Source organism: Eriocheir sinensis, chromosome 23 (genome assembly GCF_024679095.1).
Source record: "Eriocheir sinensis breed Jianghai 21 chromosome 23, ASM2467909v1, whole genome shotgun sequence".
Classification (NCBI taxonomy): domain Eukaryota; kingdom Metazoa; phylum Arthropoda; class Malacostraca; order Decapoda; family Varunidae; genus Eriocheir; species Eriocheir sinensis.
The window spans coordinates 16,030,562-16,046,821 of NC_066531.1; the positions used below are offsets into that span (position 1 = coordinate 16,030,562).

Genomic DNA, 16,260 nt, shown 5'->3' on the forward strand with positions numbered 1-16,260 from the left:
GTTGATGGTGACGTAGTTGTCTGTTGTCCATGATTGTAGGCTGTGTACACAAAGTAACACAAAGGAAGAACAAACCACAGCAGACCTGCTGGTCCTTACGAGGCTGTTTGTGACAAGCTACACTAACTCTCTAATCAAAGGTGGAAGATGAAGAACAGCAAAGGCGGAGGCTCCCCCCCCATCCCTCCAGCCAAAGCTGGCAGGAAAGGAAAAAGAGCCATGCATCATGGAAAAACTGCATGGAATTTATGTAGGAAAGAGGAAAGAACTACCATTACTGCTACGACTAACCGGGCGATAAAAGCGGACAAGGACACCAGTATTCGAAATAACTTAACGTTATTACGACAATGAGTAATATCTTAGTTGCTGGTTGGATTCAAAACACTTGTCTAATATATTCTTGAAGGCCGTAACTGTTGTACTATCAACGACATCACAGGGTAAAAGGAGGTGTAGGAGGTCTTGGAGTTGACTGTAGTCAGGGTTGTCGTTGTTGATGGTGACTCCTAGTGTGGTGTCGTCTACATACTTCCAGCGGTTGGGGGTGTGGGTCAGTGCGCTGTTGATCAATATCAGGAAGAGAAGCGGGCCGACCTTGGTCCCTTGAGGCACTCCGCAGGTGAGGTGCTGAGGGGGAGAGGCCACTCCCTGATACCTCACCACCTGACTGCGTTGGGAGAGGAAGTCGGCCAGCCAGGACACTAAGCTTGGATGAAGCCCGAGGTTAATTGCCTTGTTGATGACAGTGGCGTGGTGGACGAGATCAAAAGCTTTTCTGAAGTCTATGAATGCAAGGGCGACTGATGTTTTCCGTTGTTCGAGGTTCTTGTAGGCAAAGTCAAGGAGGCTGATAAGGCAGTGTGTGGTGGAGGAGGTCTTCATGTTGCCGTACTGTTGAGTGTCAATAAGGGGGGCAAGGTGGGAGTATGTCCATTTGAAGATGAAATCTTCGCATAGGAGGCTGGGAATGGGAGTGATTGAAATGGGTCTAAGGTCGCCTAGGGACTGAGGGTTTGGGGTCTTAGGGACTGGGGTGACGTAGGCTGTTTTCCAATCAGCGGGACACTGGCTGTGTGTGTGTGTGTGTGTGTGTGTGTGTGTGTGTGTGTATCTCAACGTGTCCTACGAGACATCTGTGGATATTGAATTTGTATTTTGTTTGTCGCCATGAGGCGTAATAAATTTATCAAATCAAATCTCTCTCTCTCTCTCTCTCTCTCTCTCTCTCTCTCTCTCTCTCTCTCTCTCTCTCTCTCTCTCTCTCTCGGCGTTTTACGAAAGCGCGGATTGGCATATCAAAAGCGCGGCAAACGTTGCTGATATATTGCTATCAAAAGCGCGGCAGAATATTAAGTGAAAAGCGCGTTTTATCACTCACCTCCAAGTCCGATTGTTCATACATTCATTAACGATCGCTCACCTCTTCCGTTAGCCAGATAAAAGAACTTAGGACAACATTTAAAAGTCCCATCTACGATGATCTCAGCAGTGTTTGTCAAAATTTTTAGATTTGTTGTACATGAAAGAATAACCAAACCTGTCTCAGGATTATTTTCCAGGATAAGATCTTCCCTTTTGGTTGTAGAAGTAGTCATAGAATTAAGAGCCTGGTGTAGTTCCTGACGAGTTTTAGGTAATACTGGATACACTTTTCGCCTTTCTCTGTATAATGATTGTGCAATCGATCTTCTATCAGTAGATTCAAGCTCATCGTCAGATAATTTTTGTAGTTCAATTCTAATTAGCTTTGAAGGCCTTGCCGTCAAGTCGTCAGTTGCCTTCCTTTTCACTGTTGCACGTATTTGCTGTCTTTCTAGTTTTTTTTTCATCCTTGTCATGATTGTGCTCACATTGCATTGGAGTAATTGCTTCAGTCATTGTCTGTTTTAAGTCGACCTTTACATTTTTTGTTTGTACATCGCCACGATATGGATCCATCAGTCAGTGTGCTATCAACTCTCTCTATATATCCATCCTGCATTAAGCACAGACTAATAAAGAAGAGGAAAGAAGGAATTGGGGAGACAGAAAGAAGGGAAACGGAAATAATGGAAATATATAACAATAGAGCGGGTCAAGGGTGGACGGTGGGGGGCGGGGTGCGGTACTCGGCTCACCTCTAAACAAAACAACGTGACAGAGAGAGTAAGGGAGGAGAGGGAGATAATGTAAGGAAGGAGGGAGGTGTGAACAGGGAAGGGAGGAGAGGAGGAAAAGGAAGGAGAGGGAGAGAAATGGTAAGGGAGGAGAGAAGATGGAAGAGAAGGGAGGGGAGAGGGAGAGAAAGTAAGGGAGGAGGAAGGTGGGAACTGAGAAGGGAGGAGAGGAGGAAAAGGAAGGAGAGGGAGAGAAAGAGTAAGGCCTGTCTACACGAGCGGGCCTGATCGGCGGACTTGCCCGTTAACGGGCAAATTCTGGCGGGCCTGCCCGTGAATGTTGTCCACACGACCGAAGCGATGAGCAGCCGGGCCTGCCCGACGATGTTGCCAGTAGCGGGTGGAGTGCGGTACGAGAACCATGGTGCCTAGCATTGCCAAGAAAAAAATTTTGTGCTCTCTGATAATAGCGTTGTGCCTCAAGAAGAAAAATAAGAAAAGGATATGGTGTAAAGATGGGTTAAAGAAAAGAAGTATGTTTGGAAGCACTGCAACAATACTTCATGAACTACTGAGTAGTGAGGAACACGACTTCAGAAATTACCTGAGGATGAGTGTAAGCACCTTTTACATGTTATTATCAAAGGTGGAGCCATACATAGTGAAGAAAGACACACTTATGAGAAACAGCATTACAACAGAAGCTCGTCTGGAAGCAACTCTGCGATTTTTAGCAAGTGGGTCTACTTATTCGGAGTTGCAGTACAGTACACGCATATCAAAGCAAAGCTTGTCCCGTATAATACCAGAAACATGTAGGGCCATATACGAGGTGCTGAAGGCTGACTACTTACAGGTAAGTGAATCTGTTATAAATATGTTACGTGTAAATAATGTTGTGACATTGTGATATAAGTAACTATACATATATAATGGGTACTGATAATTAATTTGATGAGTCATATCTATTAACATTTCTGTCTCTCGTGTATATATAGACAGACTGACAGAGAGAGAGAGAGAGAGAGAGAGGTGGTAATAGAGTGTAGGGGTCTAGATAAACATATGTTGGTAGTTACACAATATCGCAGCTACATCATACTTCTTCCTTCTCTTATTTATTTTTTTCCTCTATAATGAAAGCTAAAATGTTGGTTTCCACTTAAAATGACAAGCGTAAGTGAAGCGTAAGTGCCTTCAGGACGTTTGCTAACGCAATAACTTATTACAGGAGGGTTTAAAACAATACCGTTCGATTCTACTACTTGTTTAGGAGATAATTGTACAGGCGAAAGACGATGTTTCATGGCCTCTGAAATGCATGGTAGTTTGTCAGCGACAATCCCAAGGTCGCTTTATACTCATAGGTAGTTAAGAGTGTTAGTGGGTAGCAAATTTTGTTGTATGAGCTAAACAAGAGTTGCCGACAATATTATGAAAGCTGATTTTAAAGAAATGTGTACCTGTGATATATTAATCACATAATTTATATAACTAAATCAATAAGAATTATGTATTATATTTTTATTATAATTATTATTGATTTGGTAACGTCATGGATTTGGGTGTTATATAGCATTTCAACTAATGAGAAAAATATATAAATGATTGGTAATATTTTATTGTGTAATACATAATTGACTTCATTGCATACTTATAGAATTTCAACTAATGAGAAAACTATATAAATGAGTGGTAATATTTTGTGTAATACACAACTGACTTAATTGCATACAATGCACATTCAAAACAATAAACAGACCATGCACTACGAAATAAATTAATATAATTCTGAACGAACTTGATGGATCTTTGAGCGCTTACATAGATACATACAAGTATGTATGTGATGTCGATGTACTTACATTTTGTCAATTACCTTTACCAAATAATAAAATTGTTACATGAGTACAGTTATTCTACGATCTTAGTAGACGACGAAAGCCTTCCAAGTCTACCGAGAAAAATTATATCCTGAACTAACTTCTGAGCATAAATCTGATTCTCAGTATTCATTTCTTTAAGATTATTTTCAACCACAGTTCCGAAAGCAGAAAACACATTTTCTGTTTGAGACAATGATCTAAGTTCGTCATAAGCCTTTTGCATTAGTTGAGTTTCATCAATAATCCTTTTGTGTGGCCTTTTTGCGGGTCGCGCACGAGAAGGTCCAGGCGCATGTGGGTCTGACACCACATGTTGACCAGCTGGGATGTCAGCAGTTCCAGGTGTTACCTCGGAAGCATCAGAAGCATCCAGCAGTGGGTCATTGAAGATCTAGAATATAAGAAACGGTGTTATACTTATTGTTATGTTATTGAATTACGTAATACGCACTTATAGATCGAAATTTTTATAGGAAAACATTACCAGTACCATTCACCTTAGTTTTTTTTATTTAATTTATTTTTTCTTTTTTTCTTTACGTTTGACAGACCCCTACAACCCCAGATGAGTGGATGCGTGTGGCACATGGCTTGAAAACACGGTGGAACTTCCCGAACTGCGTCGGAGCCATTGATGGGAAGCATATCTTGATAAGACCTCCGCCTGACAGTGGCTCCTATTTCTATAACTACAAAGGCAGCCATAGTATAGTTCTCATGGCTATTTGTGATGCTAATTGTGAATTTTTATATGTTGATATTGGCTGCAATGGGCGAGTGTCAGACGGTGGTGTGTGGATAATACACTTATCAGTAGCCGTATTGTCACAGATACAGCAGGTCTCCCTAGCGATAGAAAACCTCAAGGAAGTGACAGAATGCTACCATACGTATTTGTGGCAGATGACGCTTTCCCCTTGCAACGCCACATTTTGAAACCGTTCTCTCACCAGACCCAAAGTAATGAGGAACGCATTTTTTCTTATCGCCTATCTAGGGCTAGACGTACAGCAGAGAACTCCTTTGGGATTTTAGCTAATAGATTTAGAATCTTTCTGTCGCCCATAAACCTGTCTCCAAACAAGGTTGAGGTCATAGTATTAGCATGTACTGCCTTACATAACTTTCTTAGACGTGATCATGTCACGCAATATACGCCTGAAGGGTCTTTGGATTGTGAGGATGTTGCAAGATGTACAATCCTCCCTGGTACATGGCGTGAAACTCCGGACCTGTTGCAGCTACAAAGAAAAGGACGAAACACAAGTACAGAAGCTCAAAGTGTACGCCATGACTTTATGGAATATTTCAATAATGAAGGTGCAGTGTCATGGCAGTACAAAGCTGTGCAAAATCATTCCACCACTTAAATATTTTCCTTTCTTCATTATCACACTTGTTACAATCGGATTAGTTTTATAATTTTGTTTTGCAATAAAAACACAGATAATGTTACCTGAAGGTGTCATTTATATATTATTTTGTGTAAAATAAAATGTATAGTTCCATTAAATAACAGATGCAGTTATGTATTATGAATAACTTTTATTAATTGAATTTTCACTAATTTCTTAAACACAATGGGTATTGCTCGTATCAGCCATACTACTGAACTTCTCCAAGTTATCTATTCATAAAAACAAAGTCAGGTTGATTGCAATAGAAATTGTTAACCATGCAGTTGACTATTCACGAGAGAGAGAGAGAGAGAGAGAGAGCTTAGTCTTACCTCATTATCAGATGTTTCTCCGGAAGACGTATCCTCACCATTCCCAGTGTTTTGGCTTGTGTCCAAGTTTGACACTGAAGGTCTTGGACTATCACTGTCATGGAGGAAAATCAGGTCATGGAAGCACCACAATATTTAGGTACATAGATATCCTCACTCCCAGCTCCTGACTTCTGTGAATGCTTTACTTTCTTGCTTTCACGCCGAAATTGGTTACGCAGCGTGTCTATTTTCTTTTTAATGTCATCCGTCGTAACGGAAGTACCATGCTCTCTCATCTCCGCAGCAATAGCCTTCACTGCTGTTATGCGTTTGTCTCTGTTCCTATAGCATTTCAGCTTCACATTCCACAAACATGGATTCTTACGGTAAAGGTCAATCAAAGTACTAGTAAGTGCTTTAGACCAAAAAATTGTTGGTGGCTCACTAGAGTTATCCAGGGCTGCCATCGTTAAATGTTCACTGTGCTACTATGCGGTGGGATGTGGGATGAAGGCCCGCTGTGGGTTCACGATATCATCTTGCGTCTGGCAGGGTAGAAACTCCAGCTACCGGGCACGAGCTCGGTGATTTCGCTCGGCAGGCTTTCGGGCAATGTGATCGTTTGCCCGTCAAATATGCCCGTTAACGGGCAAGCCCGCCGATCAGGCCCGCTCGTGTAGACAGGCCTTTAAGTAGAGATGGAAGAGAAGGGAGGGGAGAGGAGAAAAAATAAGGAAGGAGAGGAGGGGATGGAGGGAAAGGAAGGAGGTGAGGGAAATGAGTAAGGCGAGGTTCCCACTATTCCGTTTTGACGGATCCTTCGACGTTAATAATGACCTCAAAATGACGTCAGCGAAATAGCGGCCGCTCGGCACGGATGATCCACTCCGTCGGTCCATCGCTCATCATTTGTTGACAAACATATAGACAGCATTGACCACAATGACTTCTTGTATATGTTATTTTGTAGCTAAGTACTTATATTTTATATTTTCATGATATGTAGGATACATAATTTTCATTCTGTGGAGCACCATCTCTCCTCCTCTAAACCTCACCTTCTCTTCCTCACCGAAACACAGGTCTCTGACGCTACTGACAGCAATCTCTACTCTGTTCCCTCCTACTATCTCTATCCTAAATTTCAATCCAAAGCTGGATGCTGCGTCTACGTGCGCAACGACATCACTTGCTCACGTGCCCACGACCTTGACTCTTCTGAATTTTCCACCATCTGGCTAAGACTTCATTGTCATACTATTACTAAATACATCTGTGCTGTTTATCTCTCACCCAATTGAATTAACTATGTAAAATTCTTTGACTACTTGAACTCTAAAGTGGAGCACATCTTGACCTACTCTCCCATCTCTGAAATCTCCATCTTGGGAGATTTCAATGTTCACCACCAGCTTTGGCTTTCATCCTCTTTCAATGACCAGCCTGGTGAACAAGCCTACGACTTTGCCCTCCTCAACGACCTAGAGCAGTTGGTTCAGCACCCTACACGTGTAGCCGGTAGCGAGTGTTCTACGTGCTAATTGGTTCGTGGATAGAGAAAGTCAATATCCGTCAGGCTTTTTTAGTGACATAAAAATCGTACAGGTCATAAAAACAAACAAAATACATAGAAAAAGTGTTTGTGTGTGTATGCGTGTGTATGGTGTAGATGACATATAAATGTTAGTGTGTGTAGTAAACAATATGTACGAGTTAACAATAGGAGGACGAGGACAGACAGTGGAAGATAAACGAGTAACAAGAGAGACAAACTGAGACAGGCTAGAGTAGGTAGGAAGACACCTACCGAACGGGAGCAAGCCACTCCGGTGAGGTATATATAGGAAGTGAGAAGGGAGCTGAAGCCCTCCAAAGACCCTTCCCATGTCCTCACTAACTGTTTCCCTATTGTCTCACCAACACCAGAGAGTAGTTCAGCATGCTCTCTAAAGACATCTCCTCTCTCTATCCACACCACACTACATTCACACAATATATCCACCTTTTCCCAAAATTCAAATATCAAAATGGCGCACCTTCACCTTGCCTCGGAGTCCCCGCTTGGGGTGGGACCACAAATTCCCCCAGGGAGGACTCCCCTTCTGGTTGTCACCCGAGAGGTGTTTTGATAACTCTTCAAACTTCTTTCTTCTCAATTTCTGCAACATTCGCGGTATTCGTTCTAATTTTCATTCTGTGGAACACCATCTCTCTTCCTCTAAACCTCACCTTCTTTTCCTCACCCAAACACAGGTTTCTGAGGCTACTGACAGCAATCTCTGCTCTGTTCCCTCCTACTATTTCTATCCTAAATTTCAATCCAAAGCTGGATGTTGCGCCTACGTGCGCAACGACATCACTTGCTCTCGTGCCCACAACCTTCATTCTTCAGAATTTTCAACCATCTGGCTAAGACTTCATTGTCATTCTATTATTAAAGACATATGTGCTGTTTATCTCTTACCTAACTCTACTAACTATGTAAAATTCTTTGACTGCTTGAGCCCTAAAGTGGAGCACATATTGACCCACTCTCCCTTCGCTGAAATCTCCATCCTAAGAGATTTCAATGTTCACCACCAGCTTTGGCTTTCATTCTCTTTCACTGATCAGCCTGGTGAACAAGCCTACAACTCTCCTATCCTCAACGATCTAGAGCAGTTGGTCCAGCACCCTACACGTATTCCCGATCGTCTTGGAGACAGGCCCAACATTCTAGACCTCTTCCTTACCTCTAACCCTTCTGCTTATGCTGTCAAACTTTTATCTCCGTTGGGCTCCCTCGATCACAATCTTATTTCTGTATCCTGTCCTATCGCTCCTGTACACCCTCTGGACCCACCGAAGAGGTGATGCTTCAAGCATTTTGCTTCAACTCGGTGGGACGACCTGAGGATGTACTTTTCTTATTTCCCGTGGAATGATTATTGCTTCCAGGATAGAGACCCCTCTGTGTGTGGTCAGCGCATCACAGAGGTGATTGTCTCTGGAATGGAGGCATACATTCCACGTACTTTCTCTACTCCTCACGCTAAAAAGCCTTGGTTTAATCACGCTTGTTCTCGTGCTGTCAATGATAGTCAGCTCACAAAAGGTACCAGAGCCTTCGAACTAATGCTAACCATGAACTTTACATTTCTGCCCATAATCGTGCCAAATCTATTCTCCGACTAACCAAAAACTCTTTCATTAATAGAAAATGACAAAACCTTGCTTTCTCTAACTCTTCCCGTGACTTCTGGCATCTAGCCAAAAACATTTCCAACTCACTTCTTCATCTTTCCCTCTACTCTTCAGTCCTGACGGCAACACTGCCGTCTCATCCATCTCTAAGGCTGAACTCTTCTCTCAAACTTTTTTCTAAAAACTCCACTCTGGACGATTCTGGGCATATTCCTCCTACTCATCCCCCCTCTGACTCTTTTATGCCTGTTATAAAGATTCTTCAAAATGAAGTTTTATATGCCCTCTCTGGCCTCAATCCTCAGAAGGCTTATGGACCTGATGGAGTGCCTCCTATTGTCCTTAAAACTGTGCCTCCGTGCTGTCACCCTGCCTGGTCAAAATCTTTCGCCTCTGCCTGTCAACATCTACCTTTCCTTCCAGCTGGAAGTATCCCTTCATACAGCCCGTGCCTAAGAAGGGTGACCGTTCCAATCCTCAAACTATCGTCCTATAGCTTTATTTTCTTGTCTATCTAAAGCTTTTGAATCAATCCTTAACCGGAAGATTCAAAAGCACCTTTCAACTTCTGACCTTCTATGTGATCGCCAGTATGGGTTTTGCAAGTGGCGTTCTACTGGTGATCTCCTTGCCTTCCTAACTGACTCTTGGTCATCCTCTCTTAGCCGTTTCAGTGAAACCTTTGCTATTGCGCTGGACATGTCAAAAGCTTTTGATAGGGTCTGGCACAAATCTTTGCTTTACAAACTACCCGCCTACGGTTTCCATCCTTCTCTCTGTACCTTTACCTCCAGCTTCATTTCTGACCGTTCTATTTCTGCTGTGGTAGACGGTCACTGTTCTTCCCCTAAACCTATTAACAGTGGTGTCCCACAGGGTTCTGTCCTATCTCCACTCTATTCCTGTTGTTCATTGATGATCTTTCCAAAACGAACTGTCCTATCCATTCTTACGCCGTTGACTCCACTCTGCATTACTCAACTTCTTTTAATAGAAGACCCACCCTACAGGAACGTGACGATTCAAGGCTGGAGGCAACAGAACTCTTAGCCTCAGACCTTACCATTATTTCCGATTGGGGCAAGAGAAATATGGTGTCCTTTAACGCCTCAAAAACACAGTTTATCCACCTATCCACTCGACACAATCTTCCAAACAGCTGTCCTCAATTCTTTGACAACACTCAGCTATCACCTTCTTTAACACTAAACATCGGTCTATCCTTAACTCAAAATCTCAACTGGAAACATCATATCTCATCTCTTACTAAATCAGCTTCCTCGAGGCTAGGCGTTCTGTATCGTCTCCGCCAGTTCTTCTCCCCCGCACAGTTGCTATCCATTTACAGGGGCCTTGTCCGCCCTCGTATGGAATGTGCATCTCATGTGTAGGGGGGGGGGGGGCACTCACACAGCTCTCCTTGACAGAGTGGAGTCAAAGGCTCTTCGTCTCATCAGCTCTCCTCCTCATACCGATAGTCTTCTACCTCTCAAATTCTGCCGCCATGTTGCCTCTCTTTCTATCTTTTATTGATATTTTCATGCTGACTGCTCTTCTGAACTTGCTAACTGCATGCCTCCCCCGCTCCCGCGGGCCCGCTGCACACGACTTTCTACTCATGCTTATCCCTATACTGTCCAAACCCCTTATACAAGAGTCAACCAGCATCTTCACTCTTTCATTCCTCACGCTGGTAAACCCTGGAACTATCTTCCTTCATCTGCATTTCCTCCTGCCTACGACTTGAACTCTTTCAAAAGGAGGGTATCAGGACACCTCTCCTCCCGAAATTGACCTCTCTTTTTGGACACCCCTTTGACCTCTATTCAGGAGCAGTAAGTAGCGGGCTTTTTTTTTTTTTTACGCCCTTGAACTGTCTCCTTAGCTGTAAAAAAAAACAAAAAAAAACATTAAAGACGCAACACGGACAACAAGGAGCGCGACGAGAGACAAGAACATCAAAACATTCACTAATTGAGTCTGTGCTGCCACACCATTTTCTTTGTCTCACCGGAGGAGAGTACGCGACCGTCTCAGCGGGGGCTTGCTACAGATAATCCCCCCCAGTGGCGAGAAAGGAGGAACGAAATCTTCCCTGGTGCGGTGAGTCGAGCTGGGGTGAGCTGCGCGGTGAGGACAGCTACCGTGAGTCGAGCTGAGGTGAGTTGCGCGGTGAGGACAGCTACCGTGAGTCGAGCTGAGGTGAGTTGCGCGGTGAGGACAGCTTGTTGCAGTCACCGCTCGAATCACGTGTTCCTTCCCCTCAGTGACACATAAGAAAATGGTGCACTGCATAGAAGTCTTTAAAATTGTGTTTTCATGTTCATCGTTAGCACTTGTCTCTGTCCGCGTCGTGTCCTCAATGTTTATCTTTCTTGTACTCGTTTACCTTTGACTGTCCGTCTATGTCCTTTTGTTGTCCACCGTTACACATTGTTATACACATACACCAACACTTAAATGTTAACCTACACAAACAACATTCACACAAACGCATACCCACACAAACACCTTTTCCTTGTGTTGTGTTTGTCTCAATAACTTGATGTATTTTTGTCCAATAAAGTAACCCTGACGGATATGAGTTTCTCTATCCGTGAACCGATTAGCACTTAGAACACTCGCTACCACCAACGATTGGTGACCCTGCAGTGTTGCTAAGGTTCTAGGTGGCTTAAAACCAGTGCCGTTCAAGGGCACTTTCTCCCAGAGGGTGGACCTGAGTCAGAAGTATCTGCTTCATTCGTCCTACCCTCTCCTGGGGCAATAAATCTCACCTCCGCTTGGGGTTCGTGGGATTGAGCCACGGGTCGGGAGAAATATTACGCCGTAGGCGTAGTTGCCACCTACAGGGTTTCTCCCCCGCCCTCCCCCAGGCACCCTCTGCGCCCCTTCCCCAGGCGCCCTCTGCGCCCCTTCCCCAGGCGCCCTCTGCGCCTTCCCCAGGCGCCCTCTGCGCCTTCTCCCAGGCACTCTCTGTGCCCCCTCCAGGCACCCTCTGTGCGCTTCTTCCAGGCACCCTCTGTGCGCCTTCTCTAGGCACCTTCAACGCCTCCTCCAGGCTTCCTTAGTGCCCCCTGGTGCTCCTCCCAGCCCTCACCCACCCACCCACCCACCCACTCACCTCCTTCCTGCCTTTCCGCTGGTCCGGCGACTGAGACACGCACACCGTGTGACACGCACACTAGACTCAGTGAACACTCAAACACAGTGCGACACATTACTGAGACACAGTGCCACACACTCAGTGTACACGCCATACAGACTCAGTGTATACGCCACCACACACCACACAGACTCAGTGTACACGCAGACACAGTGTGACACCCCACTGGGATTACTAGCTGCCCCCTGGATTAACCATCGCCTCCTGGATCTACCACCGCCCTCTTGGATTATCCTACACTTGTGGATCTATGTGTACAGTGCAGTGTGTCCATCAACAGTTCAGTGCAGCAAGTCCCCAGCAACAGTTAGTGTCACAGTGTTCCCACTAAGTGTACAGTGTTGTTTTACAGTGCTTTCTTGGACACTGGTTCACTCCCCGGGCCACTGAGGTCCCTAGCACGCGCCAGTGCCTATACTACACGCAGTTCGTTCTACTCTCACGGACTGCCGTGGCTCCTGGCCCGTTGTACGCCAGCGCCCTTGCCAACACCGTTCAACTTCACCATGTCTGACGGCGACAACTCTTCCGCTGCGGCGGCGGTGTCCTTCAAAGCGCCGCCCTTCTGCTCACAGGACCCGTCCATATGGTTCTCGATTTTGGAGTGCGGATTCAAGACTGCCAAAATTACTAACAGCCGTACTCAGTACACTCACGCTGTTAGCCTCCTGCCCGCCGACGTCCTTCTACAAGTCTCTGACGTCATCGCCTCAGCCAACAACTCTGATCATGCCTATGAAGACCTGAAGATTGCCCTACTCCAACGCCTTCAGTCTTCTGTCGCCACCCGCCTCCGTGAACTTCTCTCCAAAGAAGAGTTTGGTAATGAGAAACCGACGGACCTCCTACGCCGCATGAAGCAGCTGCTCGGCGAAAAGTACCAGTCTTTCGACCCAGACTTATTCAAACAGCTGTTTTACCAACGTCTGCCCCCAGCTGTCCAGCGCAGCCTCTTCAGCGTTAAGGACGACCTAAACCCCGACGCCATTGCCAAGTTAGCAGACGAATTAATGGCAACTCTACCTGGACCGCTAACTTCCTCAGTGTCTTCCGTCGCCTCCGAAAGGACCACTCAATTTGACGAACTCGTCAAGCAAGTCTCCCTGCTCGCGACAAAAGTCACCTCTCTTGAGAAGCGGCTCGATCGCCGCCGCTCTCGCTCCCCGACTCCTCACTGACGTCGGCGCCGCCCCCTGCGGCGTCCATGACTTCGCCGCCAGCCTCAAAGGTGTCATGAGGAGCCTCCAGCCGGTGCAGCCTCGCTCTTCCCCGAAGAAGACCTTCGTCAACCAGGACCTCGACACCTGCACTCACGTCTTCGTGCGCGTGGATGGCGTTCGGCGGCCCCTGCAGCAGCCCTACCAAAGACCCTACCGCGTCCTGAGACGGACCAGAAAGACTGTCACGATCGACAAACATGGTTCTCAGGACGCGGTCTCCATAGACAGGGTCAAGCCGGCGTACCTGCTGGCCCCAGACCAGGCGCCCCATCTCTCCGTCGCCGAAACAACACCGTCTGCACCAGTCCGCACCAGGAAGATATCGTTCCTTCTATGAAGTCACTGGGGGGGGGGGGAATATCTGTAGTAGTCACCGCTCGAATCACGTGTTCCTTCCCCTCAGTGACACATAAGAAAATGGTGCACTGCATAGAAGACTTTAAAATTGTGTTTTCATGTTCATCGTTAGCACTTGTCTCTGTCCGCGTCGTGTCTTCAATGTTTATCTTTCTTGTACTCGTTTACCTTTGACTGTCCGTCTATGTCCTTTTGTTGTCCACCGTTACACATTGTTATACACATACACCAACACTTAAATGTTAACCTACACAAACAACATTCACACAAACGCATACCCACACAAACACCTTTTCCTTGTGTTGTGTTTGTCTCAATAACTTGATGTATTTTTGTCCAACAAAGTAACCCTGACGGATATGAGTTTCTCTATCCGTGAACCGATTAGCACTTAGAACACTCGCTACCACCAACAAGCTAAGGTGAGTCGAGCTGGAGTGAGTAGCGCAGTGAGAGCAGCTACGGTGAGTCGAGCTGAGGTGAGTTGAGTGGTTGGCTGTTTAATAGATCCTGAAAGGCTTGAATCCGCACTCCAAAATCGCGATCCACGTAGACAGGTCCTGAGCAGAAGAGTGGTGCTCTGAAGGACACCGCTGTTGTAGAGGAAGTTGTCGTCGTCAGGCATGGTGAAGTCGAACGGTGTGGAGATGGGCAAAAGGCACTGCCGTAAACGCGCCAGGGGCCACGGCAGTCCGAGAGAGCGTCGAGGGAACTGCGTGTGAAGGCACTAGCTGCCAGCGTGCCAGGGGCCACAGCAGGTTGAGGAGTGAGGGGCGCTAGCATGTGCCAGGGGCCGCGGCAGTCCGTGAGAGTAGAACGAACTGCGTGTACTATAGGCGCTGGCGCATGCTAGGGGCCGCGGCAGTCCGTGAGTGAATCGAGCAGACTGTGTACTATAGGCGCTGGCGCGTGCCAGGGGCCTCAGTTGCTTGGGGAGAGTCCAAGAAGGCACTGTAACACAACACTGTACGCTTAGTAGGTAACTAACTGTTGCTGGGAACTTGCTGCACTGAACTGTTGGAGACACTGCACTGTACATAAGATTCCACAGGAGAGTAAGGTAATCCAAAAGGGCGGTGATAAATCCAGGGGTCAGCCAGTAATCCCAGTGGGGTGTCACACTGTGCTTGTGTGTCTCTCTGAGTCTGTGTGCCGTATACACTGAGTCAGTGTGGCACTGTGTGTATCAGTAATGTGTCGCACTGTGTTTGAGTGTTCATAGGCCCAGCCTAAGCAGATGGCACACCACCTGTTCATCTTTCCTTTTTTACAACAAAGAAGGCAGCTCAAGGGCACCAAAAAAGAAAACAATAATAAAAAAAGCCCACTACTCGCTGCTCCCAAAAAATAATTAAAAGAGGTGGCCGAAAGAAAGATCAATTTCGGGAGGAGAGGTGTCCTGATACCCTATCAGGCTGATGGATAAATGGGTTTTCTGGGAAAGCAAACACTTTTAACTTAGACATTAGATACTTGCCTGTGTCCCAGGGTAATAGGTTCTCACTTGACACAGGCTTAAGGGCCAGAGACAAATAAGCGCTGATGAACAACACACTTGTGAGACCAACACTAGCATGTTTTTCCACGGCGTGGGATCCTTACACACACACACACAAACATTTATAAGTTAGCACTAATCAACACCAAGGTGGCTCGGTTCATTATAAACAATGAACTTGAACACCAGGCATCATAACACAGATCAAACAACAGATTAATATGTAACTTCTTCACATGTGCAGACAAGCACACACTTAAAATTATGTACAAGATCACATACACTTACATTGACATTGACCCACACACATACTTACAGGACGCAAACAGTCAGCGTACTCGTAACACAGCCAAAAATACCAAACATATCACACAAACACTGACACATGTACGGACTCATACTTTCGATGCACCACACGTGACTGGAACAGCCTCCCCCTACAGACTTTAGACTGCGGTACAATAGACTCATTCAGAAAACAAATACACACTCACTTGTCACAACACACCAAGACTAACTAGTAGTACACCTATTCATTTCCCTTCCCTACACACTCGGCACCCCAGTTCCCCCAGCAGCCAACACAAATATCCGTGTTATGCACCTGTACTGGTGCCCTGTGCATTACTTGTCAAGATCAAGACAACACACAGCTTATCAAATGCCTCCAACCTTACCTAATGATAACACTGCTGAACTATAACTCTCTCATTCACTCAGCACAAATAGGATCATGAAAATCAAGATCACTTCTATCATCCGGCATAAGAAAATAAAGCAAAACAACTGTACAAATGCATTTATTTAACTAATAAAAACATTGAGCACAATTATCAACAGGTACAATTTTTTTTCTTTTTTTTCTTATTACACAGATTAATCAAGAAAGAAACTGAATTTCAAGACATTGCTGGGTCCCCAGGTGTGATTGGGGACATTGACGGAACACGTTGACACAAAATTAAAAAATACACAAAACTATTAATAATGATTATCATAACTGGGTACATGTTAACTTTACAGTTTTGACTCACTCTAAGATCAGAAGAAACTAATAATGACACCTACAGAGTTTGTGACTTCAGCAAGTTGATAAATCCTGCCAGGTGGTACTCAGAAGGAAAGGGGGCCCTGCATGGA

At 45.4% G+C, this 16,260-nt stretch overlaps 1 long non-coding RNA gene across 1 annotated transcript; it reads right to left on the reverse strand.

The window, feature by feature from the left end:
* Positions 1-3,704: 3,704 nt before the first annotated feature.
* On the reverse strand, positions 3,705-5,847 carry LOC127002642 (uncharacterized). Its single transcript, XR_007756363.1, has 2 exons — positions 5,715-5,847; positions 3,705-4,376 (listed from the first exon to the last, which is right to left on the reverse strand). It is a non-coding gene; the product is annotated as an uncharacterized LOC127002642 (long non-coding RNA).
* Between the last annotated feature and the right edge of the window lie 10,413 nt (positions 5,848-16,260).